This window comes from Petaurus breviceps, unplaced genomic scaffold (genome assembly GCF_028583685.1).
Source record: "Petaurus breviceps papuanus isolate PSGF00001 unplaced genomic scaffold, PetGlider_PUasm1.0 470, whole genome shotgun sequence".
NCBI lineage: Eukaryota > Metazoa > Chordata > Mammalia > Diprotodontia > Petauridae > Petaurus > Petaurus breviceps.
The window spans coordinates 5145106-5155969 of record NW_027186350.1 but is presented as its reverse complement, the minus strand read 5'-3'; the positions used below and the strand labels follow the sequence as shown (position 1 = coordinate 5155969).

Here is a 10864-nt window from a genome sequence, read left to right as displayed (position 1 = left end):
TTGACTACAGTCATTAAATGACATTGCACCAAACCCCACTAAAAACTTCCCATTGAGCTTGGATTGATTTTATGGAACATTTTTAAAAATTTTTATTTTTTCAATTATATGTACAAACAATTTTTAAAATTTGTTTTTAAAAATTCTGAGTTCTAAATTCTTTCCCTCCTTTTTCTCTCCCCTCCTTGAGAAGGCAAGTAATTTGATATATAGGTGCAGTCATGCAAAACATTTTCATATTAGTCACATTGTGAAAGAAAACACAGACAAAAAAAAGAAAATTAGAAAAAAGTCTGCTTCAATCTGCATTCAGTCTCCATCAGTTCTTTCTCTGGAAAGGGATAGCATTTGTCATCCTAGATCCTTCCAAATTGTCTTGAATCATTGTATTGCATAGAATAGCTAAGTCATTCACAGTTGATTGTAATCTGTAAGCATTTATTAACCACCTACTATGCCACTGGGTGGCACAGTGGGTAAAATGCTGGTCCTAGAATCAGGAAGACTCTTCACCAGCCTCTGACACTGACTCTGGGAAAATCACAACCCTGTTTGCCTCAGTTTCCTCATCTGTAAAATGAGCTGGAGAGGGAAATGGAAAACCAGTCCAGTATCTTTGCCAAGAGAACCCCAAATGTGGTCATGAAGAACTCCTCATGACTGAAACAGCAATATGTGTTAGACGCTGTGCTAAATGCTAAGGATCCAAAAAAGGATCAAAAGACATCACATACCCTCACAATCCAGTAGTGTCTTTCTTGTAATGGTTCTTTGATTCACAAAGCTAGAATAGTGGAAATATGGTATAAAAAACCCTCTTTTAGTATTTGGAAATTGAATAACAAAGTAGAAATTATGCTCATAACTGAAAATACATTTTCAAAAGATTAACTTAAATGCTCCAATTTGTTTTTTTGTTGTTCTAAATCCTAGATTGACCTATTTCTATCTAATGAGGTTAAACATTACTCCTGGGAAGCAAGGTACTTATTGTATAGGCTCATTGCCTACGGTTTCTTTAACCATAATATAGTAGTGTAGTAGTTGTCATTGTTTACTGTTTCTATTTCTTAACATTGTAAGTGTTTTATTTTGTCAGATAGAGTGATTGTTATTCTGATTTCAGAATTCACCTTATGCATAGTAAATACTATTCTAGCCTTTCATTTTAAATAGGTTTTTTTTCAGATAGAATAATTGCAATTCCTGCTTTTTTAAGTTAATTTGATGCATAGTAAATATTTTTCCACCTCCTCAGTTTTATTTTGTGTATGCCATTGTTTTTAAAATTGATTTCTTATAAGCAAAAGATTTTAAAGCTTTGTGTTCTTATCTAATTTGTCGATCTTTTTTTATTTATTGGATTGTTTAATCCGTTCACATTTAAAGTTAAGAATCACATGGTGGTCAGAAGAAGCCATACAAGGACACTCTCAAGGTTTCTCTCAAGAACTTCGGAATTGGTTGTGTGACATGGGAGACATGGAACAGACGGCTCAGCGGCATGCCCACATCAGAGAAGGTGCTGTGCTCTACAAGCAAAGCAGAATTGAAATAGCTCAAAAAAAAATGCAGGATGTGCAAATTTGGAGAATCCACCCCCAAATGTTCACATGGACTATTTATGACTGACCTGTGGTAGAACATTCTGAGCTCATATTGGTCTGATCAGCTATAGTTGAATACACTGAAATTTGACTCTAGCATAGTGATATCATTTTGGTCCTGTTCGAGAATAAAGGACAGCAACCAGTATGAGTTAGGTTTATATTTTCTTCTTTCTCTAATATTGAGCTTTCAAAGTCATGATTTTCCCCCTCTTCTGCTGTAAACATAGTTCCTTCAGTTACTTTAAGCTTCTTTTTTTTAAGGTGGTCATATTCACACTGGCTTACTTCCCCTCAGCTCTGATCCCCTCTTCTCATTTGTTTCTCCTTTGAGGTTTTGTTTCTTAGCTCCTTTTTCTCTCCTGATTTTATCTGGTTGTATAATTAGTCCTCCTTTTTCCCCTCTCAAATAGATTCCTCCTTCTCTAGCCCTCTTTATTAATTTCTTTTCAAAAATTTCATTTTTGCACCCCTTTCCAAAAAGAATTCTTCTCTCACTCTCTTCAGAGTTTATTTTACCCTTCAGTTTATTTTACATGTCATTCTCTAATTCATGACCCTTATAATTATCTTCTCTCTTCTTTTTTCTAGTTTCCTCATGTGATAAAAGCTTCCAAGGCATCCATTCTAGGCTCTCCCCTCTAGGCAGTCTCTGTCACTGCCCTGTAGGACTTGTCCCATGGATTCTCCTTTTCCATTGTGCCTCACTACCAGAACAAGGTCAATTATTTTGTTTGTGGTGGTGGGTTTTTTTTTTGAGAGGGAAAGGCAGGGCAATTGGGGTCAAGTGACTTGCCCAAGATCACACAGCTAGTAAGTGTTAAGTGTCTAAGACTGGATTTGAACTGGGGTCCTCCTGACTTCGGGACCAGGGCTCTATTCACTGCACCACCATGCTGCCCTGCAAGGTCAATTATTGAAAGTATCAAAAAAGATACTGCTTCATGATAGGGCCCTTTCCCCACATTGTTCCTGATTATGCAGCCCACCACTGAAGTATGCCATCCCCTAATGATCTTTTTTTTTCCACATTTGCCTCAAAATCTCCTCTCTGTGTCTATGTTCTTTCATTCTCCCAGGGTTCAGTTGCCCCACGAGCTCCAAGTTACTCACCCTCCCAAAGTAGGACAAGTAGACGTTTCAAGCACCAAATCCCTTGGGTCTCACCCAGTGTGTGGTCCTCATCACCTTTCACAGATCACAGCTCTCCACGCACAGAATCATTAATCAATAGAACCTCCACCACCTTCTAAGTAAACTTCCTTCATTTCCCCCGTTTGATCTTTCCTCCCTCCTCTTCACCCACTCCCTTTCTCTTTCTGAGACACAGGAGTCACTTTCCCTTCATTGTTAGCCCTTGATCTGACCTCAATAATCACTCATTCCTTTCTATCCTTCTCCTCTCCCTCCCTTTCATGTACCCTCCTATGTTTTAATGTGGTCACACACACACATACACAAACACACACACATACACACACATGAGAACTTTGGTTTGTCTGCAGGCAGAGTGTCACCAGATTCTGTCCATAATGCCGCCTGTATACCTCTTTACTGTTACCTCTACCAGATTTCCACCTTCACCCTGGTCTCCTGTTGCGTGTTTAGAAAGAAATTTCTTACTTGTCTTTCTATTATCATTCTGCTACTGTTGCTGTTCTTGCCTACCATATTTATTCACTTCTTCTGCCTTTCTGTTGTTTGGGGTATTCAAGAAGCAAATAACCTCTTCCATTCTGTTTTTTTCCTTTAAATGTTTCAAACTCTTCTTCATTACTAAATATCCATCTTTTTTTCATGTACAGTTAAGCTCAAATTTGAAGAGTAGGTCACCTTGAGCTTTAATTTGAGTTCCATTACTTTTTGGAACATATTATTCCTTTCCCTGATATATTTTCAAATGGGTTCAGGATGGTCCTGCATTATTTCAATGCCCTTTCCTTTGTATTTTAAGGTCCTTCTCCCAATGGTTTGCAGAACTTATTGTTTCTGGATTGACGTGTTAAATTTAACCACAATGTATCTTAAAGTTTGTAGCCTTGGATATATTTTTTTTCATGGATACAATTCATGAATTTTTCCCATTGCAACTTCATTTTCTATGTTCAAAAGTTCTGGATAGTTCTCTGTTATTGTTTTTTATTGTGATGTTAAAGATTTTGGTCCAGTTGTATTCTTCTGGGACACCTTTGCTTCTTGGGTTTTTCTCTATGCATCCTGTCTTCTAGATCAATATGCTTTGCTTGCATAGTAAACATATTTTCTTTTAATGTTCTTGTTTTTTGTTTCTCTTCTTCTAGATTTTTCTTCATTTCTGTGTATTTGCATTCCCAACCTATTGTTCTCTTATTTTTTGTTTCTTTGATGAGGCTTGATATTGTAGATTTCAATTTTCCTATTCTGCCCATTATTTTTGCTGTGTAGCTCATAAATTCTGCTTTCATAATTCACATTTCTCTTTTGAACCATTCAGAAACAATGTGTTGTAATTCCATCTTCTCTTCAAATTTCATAGGGTTCTCTGTCTCATTAAGTATTGGATCATTTTCCTTTGTTTTTTGCAGCATTTATTTAGAGTTGCCAAGACTCATTTACTAGATCTAGAGGGCAAAGTTCATTTTGTTGTTACTGTTGATTTGTTTATGTTCAGGCTCTTTTGAGTTTTCTTCTTCTTGAAATCTTTAGTAATTTCAGTCTTTTTCCCCTTTATTTTCTCTATCACTTTCTGACTTCCTCCCTTCTGGTTGTGTTTTTCTTGGAAGCTGGAACTCAAAGCATCTCATCCTCTTCCTTCACTGGGCAATTTGTTCCATCTGACTTTTGCATGGTCAGAACTGGCCTCAGCTGGATGCCATGCTCTTTCCCTCAAGCTTGTTGGAATGTTACACAAGCCCTACACAAACAGAGAGACAGACAGACAGACAGACAGACAGAGACAGAGACAGAGACAGAGACAGAGACAGAGAGACAGAGAGAGAGAGAGTTTCCTGTCCTGATATCTTGTCCCTTTCTCTCCATTCCTTACCTCTCTATCCTGACATTGAAAGTGGTGCTACAGTGTTGTGATGCCCAGCCTGCTTTTGCTACTGAGGGGCTGTAGCCACCTAACTAGCTGTCACAGCCAAGGCAAGTTTCTGAAGCCTAGGGCTGAGGTCTCCACTGGAATGTGGGAGAAAAGACTGGAGAGTGGGAGTAGGTTTTATTAAAAACCTGTGTCATATTCTTGGGTCTACAAGTTCAGTCTTTCTGCCCATAGCATAGGAGGTAGAAGAAGGTTGCTGAGTGAGCTCAGGGTCAGTAAGCATCAGTTCATGTTGCTTTCTTTTTTCAACCTTCTTTTGAATTCTAGGTGTCCTAGATCATGAAGACAGCTGAAGGTATTTTATCTTTGATGCAGAACTTGGAGGGGTTTTGGAGGTCATGGGAATCAGAGAATATGTCTGGTCTTCTATCTTTTTTCTCACATGACCCAGAAGTCCCAGGCTTTCAATGTCATCCTGTTCATGTCTTAAATTTTTAGCTGTGGTTATTTTATACATTAAATTGTTGGAGTGTATTTAATTATACAGCTCATCACTCTCCTATTTATTGGAGCCATTAACATTTAAACTGATGATTGTCAGGCTTCTGTTCATTTATTCTTTTGTATTCTTTTTTTTATCAAATATTTGTCACTGTGATTAATTTTTCTCATACTTCTCTTATGCCACTCTCCATTGGCTCTTCATTTTCCCATACCATTTGTCTATACTATTTTAAAATTCTTTTAACTTAACCTATTTTGAAATTTTCTATCTTGATATATATATATATGTAATCTACTACTCTATCACCTCTCCATTTACCTACATAATTCTATCCCTTTATGTTCTTTTTTATGCCCTATTCAGCAAAAGTTTCAAACCTTTCCTCTCTTTTCTTCCAGCCTCTCAGTTTCGTAACATCTTTTTATTGCACCATTTACCAAGGAGCCTTCCTTTGCTTTGTTTTCCTCATTATTTCTCTTTCCTTCCATCCTTTAAGAATTTTACTTTCTGACAAATGGTTTAGACCTTTATTTGTTACTTCTTTATTTTGTATGTTCCTCTTATTGGAAAAGCTTCTAAAGAATGACATTGGAACACCTTGTTCTATTTAATTTATATATCATTGTCTCTTTTTATATCACCATACACTTTCTTCTGTTGTTCTTTTAGGAATAACAACTCACAAGGGAAGTAATGTCAGATGGAAGCAGTATAGTAAGACTCATGCTTTGTGATTGTGAAAACTAGTCCTGATCTTGGCCCTTACCATTATCATCCTCCATTCCTAAGGATTTGTTGACCCATCTATAGTACCCCCTTCCCAAGGAAGGTCCCACCCTCTAAGTTCTACCTGCCTTAGCAATTCATGTGTTATCTCTCTGCATGTGATATTTGTCCACGGAGGTACATGCCTTTCTCAGAGAAAGTAATAATGTGAAAATTCCCCCGAGATGAAATCCAGAGCTTTATTGAGTTTCTGAATCTTACTTGCATCTGTGTGCATGTGTGTGCGTGCTTGTGTGTGTGTGTGTGTGTGTGTGTGTGTGTGTGTGTGTTCTTCCAAAGGAATGTTCTTTAATAGTATCTCTTTCCTCTTTTGGAACCCACTTTTTTTGCTTCCACATCCTAGACTCTCTGTTTTTTTATCCTATTATTCCACAATCCCACCTGTGATTGAGAGACTAAAGGAAAATGAGTATTCCTTCACTCATCACCTATGCCTTTGGGAGTTGTGCATCACTAACTCACCCCGTGAGGTTCTTACCTGCCATCTCCTCATTTGTACCATTTCCCACTCCTGTCCTGACATCTTATTCCTTCTCTTCATCCCTTGCCTCTGTATTCCCTTCTACAAAAGATATAGATTCACATATAGTGGGAGAAAAGATTTAGTCCATTGAGCATTAACTTAACTCTTCTACATTTAAATCCCCTAATTCATTAAGGCCTCCTCAAACCTTTTGCCTCTTTGGGGTTTTTTTCCCCCCTCTATTTACTTTACCTCTTTTTTTTTTATTTTACCTTCATTTATTTACCTTTTTCTGCTTTATTTTACTCCACAGATCATTCTATTATTTTCTTTTGGTAAGGGTTGCTTTTTAGAGGAGGGAAGGCAGGGCAATTAGGGTTAAGTGATTAGCCCAAGGTCACAAGTCTAGTAAGTGTTAAATGTCTGAGGCCATTTTTGAACTTAGGTCCTCCTGACTCCAGGGCCAGTGCTCTATTCACTGTGCAACCTAGCCACCCCTTATTATGCCCTTTAGATCAGAAATTCTTAAACTGATGTCCATAAACCCCTTCCTCTCAAACACTGAGTCTGAGAATTTATATGGGAAAAAGTTTTATCTTTATTTTTACTGTCCTCTAACTGGAATTTAGCATTTCTTCAAACTATAAATTAGGGGGGGGGGGAAACATGATTCTGTGAAGAAAACCAAAGCCTTTACCAGACCATCACATGAGTCCCTGACACAAAAAAAGTTAAGAAACCCTAAACTAGGGGGGCTGGAGTCAAGGTGGCAGACTAGAAACAGGACTTCCGCAGGGCTCCCGCTTCTACCTTCTCCAATTCATGGAAAAGGTGACTTTGAACAAACTTTGTAGCTACAAAACCCACAAAATGACACAGAGAAGCTACCCTCCCACTGAGGACAGGCCAGCAGGCCAGCAGGAAGCAGCCAGCACAGCATGTTGGGAGCTGAGCCCAGCCTCAAGCAAGCCTGAGTTTTTAGCCTTAGGGCGGCCACAACCAGCCCCTGGGGACTTCAGATCACCAGCAGCTGTAACTGTTTCCAGAATTATCAGTCCATAGATGCTAAGGACAAAGTGAGAGGTCAGTGCAGTGTGGACTTTGTGAACTGGGCATTTGGGAGTGCAGTCAGGCCTTTATCCCCTGGAGGGAGAGGCAGCTGAGGCCCTGCAGCCGCCATGCAGCCACAGCCACATGGCTGCTTCAGAGCTCCTGGTCTACATATTGTGGGGGGACCAAGCAGCCAGTCTGAGGGGTAATCGCTCTTGCTTTAACCTGCTTGGATCTGGATTGAGGTCTAGGGTGGAGGTCCTGGGGTGTGCGACCAAACTGCCAGAGCTTGTGGAGACTTCAGAGAGGGCACCCAACTAATAGCTCCAGCAGCTGAGAAAGCTCCCCACTCTGGTAGCAGAGTTCTACTGGGGCAAAAAGCTCAAAAGTCAAGTAATTGAGTGGCAACATGAGCAAATGAGGGAAGCAAGGCAAGCACAGTGGTCCGACTCTGGATTCCTTTTTGGGGGACAAAAAGGATCAGGGCATGGAATAGGAGGAAGACAGCAAAATCAGAACTCCTATACCAGAAGTTTCCAAGAAAAGAATAAGCTGCTTACAGGACACAGAGGAGCTTAAGAAGGATTTTCAAAACCAAATAAGAGAAGTGGAGGAAAAAATGGGAAGGGAAATGAGAGTGTTGCAAGAAAATTATGAAACAAGAGGCAACAACCTAACTGAAGAAAATAACACCTTAAAAAATAGACTAACTCAAATAGCAAAAGAGGTTCAAAAGGGCAATGAGGAGGAGAATGCCTTAAAAAGCTGAATTTGCCAGATGGAAAATGAATCTCAAAAGCTCACTGAAGAGAATCATTCCTTCAGAATTAGATTAGAGCAAATGGAAGCTAGTGACTTTATAAGAAATCAAGATACTATTAAACAGATCCAAACAAATGAAAAAATAGAAGACAATGTGAAATATCTCATTGGAAAAACCACTGAGCTGGAAAATAAATGCAGGAGAGATAATTTAAAAATTATTGGACTATCTGAAGGCCATGATTAAAAAAAAAAAAAAAGAAATCATCCTTCAAGTAATTCTCAAGGAAAATTGCCCTGATGTTTTAGAACCAGAGGACAAAACAGAGGTTGAAAGAATCTACTGATTACCTCCTGAAAAAGAGCCCAAAAAGAAAACTCCTAGAAATATTATAGCTGGGTTCCAGAGTTCCCAGATCAAGGAGAAAATATTACAAGCAGCCAGGAAGAAACAATTTGAATATTGTGGAAACACAATCAGGATAACACAGGATCTGGCAGCTTCTACATTGAGGGATCAAAGGGCTTGGAATATGATATTCTGAAGGTCAAAGGAGCTGGGATTAAAACCAAGAATCACCTACCCAGCAAAACTGAGTATCATGTTTCAGGGGAAAATATGGTCATTCAGTGGAATAGAGGACTTTCAAGGACTTTTTCTTGATGAAAAAAAGAGTTGAATAGAAAATTTGACATTCAGATACAAGAAGAGAAGCATGAGAAGGTAAACAGGGAAAAGAAAGCATAAGGAACTTATCAAAGTTAAATTACTTACATTCCTCATGGAAAAACGATAATTGTAACTTATGAAACTTTTCTCAGTATAAGAATAGTTGAAGGGAATCGAAATGTATATGTATACATATATACATATGTATACATGCATATATGTCTATATAGGAGGGTATATGAGTGTATGAATACATATGTGAGTATGTGTGTGTGTGTGTGTGTGTGTGTGTGTGTGTGTACAGGTATACATAGACAGTGGGTACAGGACCAGTTGAATAGGAAGGGATGATCCTTAAAACGGGAAATTAAGAGGTGAATATTATGAGGAAATATAATGAGAAAAATAAGAGGAATATAATGAGAGAAGATGGGGAGAGATAGAATGGGATAAATTATCTCATGTAGAAGAGGTAAGGGAATACTGTTACAATGGAGGGGAAGAACAGGAAAGCAAAAAGGAATGATTCAACCTTATTCTCAATGAATTTGGCTTAGGGAGGGAATGACATACACACTAAATAGGGTATCTCACCCTAGAGGAGAGTAGGGGGGAAGGGGATGAAAGGGGGGATGATGGAAGGAAGGGCAGGCTGGGGGGGAGGGAAGTTGGAAGCACCCACTTTTGAAAAGAGACAGGATCAAAATAGAGAATAAAGCAAGTGGGGGGTGGGATGGGATGGAGGGAAATATAATCAGTCTTTCATAATATATCCACTATGGAAATGTTTTGCATAGCTACACATGTACAACCTATATTGAATTGCTTATCTTCCCAGTAAGGGTGGGTGACGAAGAAGGTAAGGAAAGAATCTGGAATTCAAAGGTTTAAAATCAAATATTTAAAAAATATATTATTATTATTTTACATGTAACTGGGAAATAAGATACACAAGCACTGGGGCATAGAGATCCACCATGCCCTATTGGAAAGTCGGAGGGGGAATAGGGGTAGATATAGGAGAGAGCAGATTGGGGGAGGGGATATTCAGTGGGATTGCAGTTTTGGGGTGGTGGGTAGGGGAAAAATGGGGAGAAAATTTGTAACTCAAAATCCTGTGGAAATGAATAATGTAAAATAAAAAATATAAACTCCAAAAAAAATAAAAATAAAATTTTAAAAATGGGTCTAGGTCTCTTTAATAAATGATGATTGCCTTGGAGCTCTTCTTCAGTGGTTTTTCTTGCAGATTTTACTTTTTTTAACATGATAGATAGATAGATAGATAGATAGATAGATAGATAGATAGATAGATAGATAGATAATTTTGAATTTATTTTGATATACAAGAGTAAGATATGACCAGTTTCTGATAGACTCTCTTCTAGTGTCCCCTGCACTTTTTGTCAAATAGTGAGTTCTTGCCCCAGTAGCTGTGATCTTTATGTTTATCAAACACTGAAGCTCCTTAGTGTACTCATTTACTTCTGTATATTGTGCACATAATCTGTTCCATTGATCAACCATTCTGTTTCTTATCTAGGACCAAATTGTTTTGATGCTTACAATTTATAGTATAGTTTGAGATCTAGACCTGTTTCATTGCCTTTTTTAAAATTAGTTACATTGTTATTCTTAACATTTTGTTGCTCGAGATGAATTTTTTTTTAATTCTTTAAAGTAATTCTTTGGTAGTTGATTGGTATAACACTGAGTAAATTAATTGAGATAGTGTTATCATTTTTATTATATTGACTTGACCTACCCATGAGCAATTGATATTTCTCCAGTTGTTTAGATCTATCTTTATTTGTGTGAAGGATGTCTTAAAATTGTCTTCATATGGTTCCTGGGTTTTGTCTTGGCAGGTTGACTCCCAAGTATTTAATACTTTAATAATTTAATCTGTAATCATTTTAAATGGAAGTTCTCTTCTTTCTAGCTCTTTTCACTAAGATTTATATACAATACAGAGAAATGCTAATAAATGGGGGGGGGG

General features: G+C 38.0%; 1 pseudogene; it reads left to right on the top strand.

The window, feature by feature from the left end:
* Nucleotides 1–1482: 1482 nt before the first annotated feature.
* LOC138171909 (chloride intracellular channel protein 5 pseudogene) overlaps nucleotides 1483–10864 on the top strand; it is an 11448-nt pseudogene continuing 2066 nt past the window's right edge.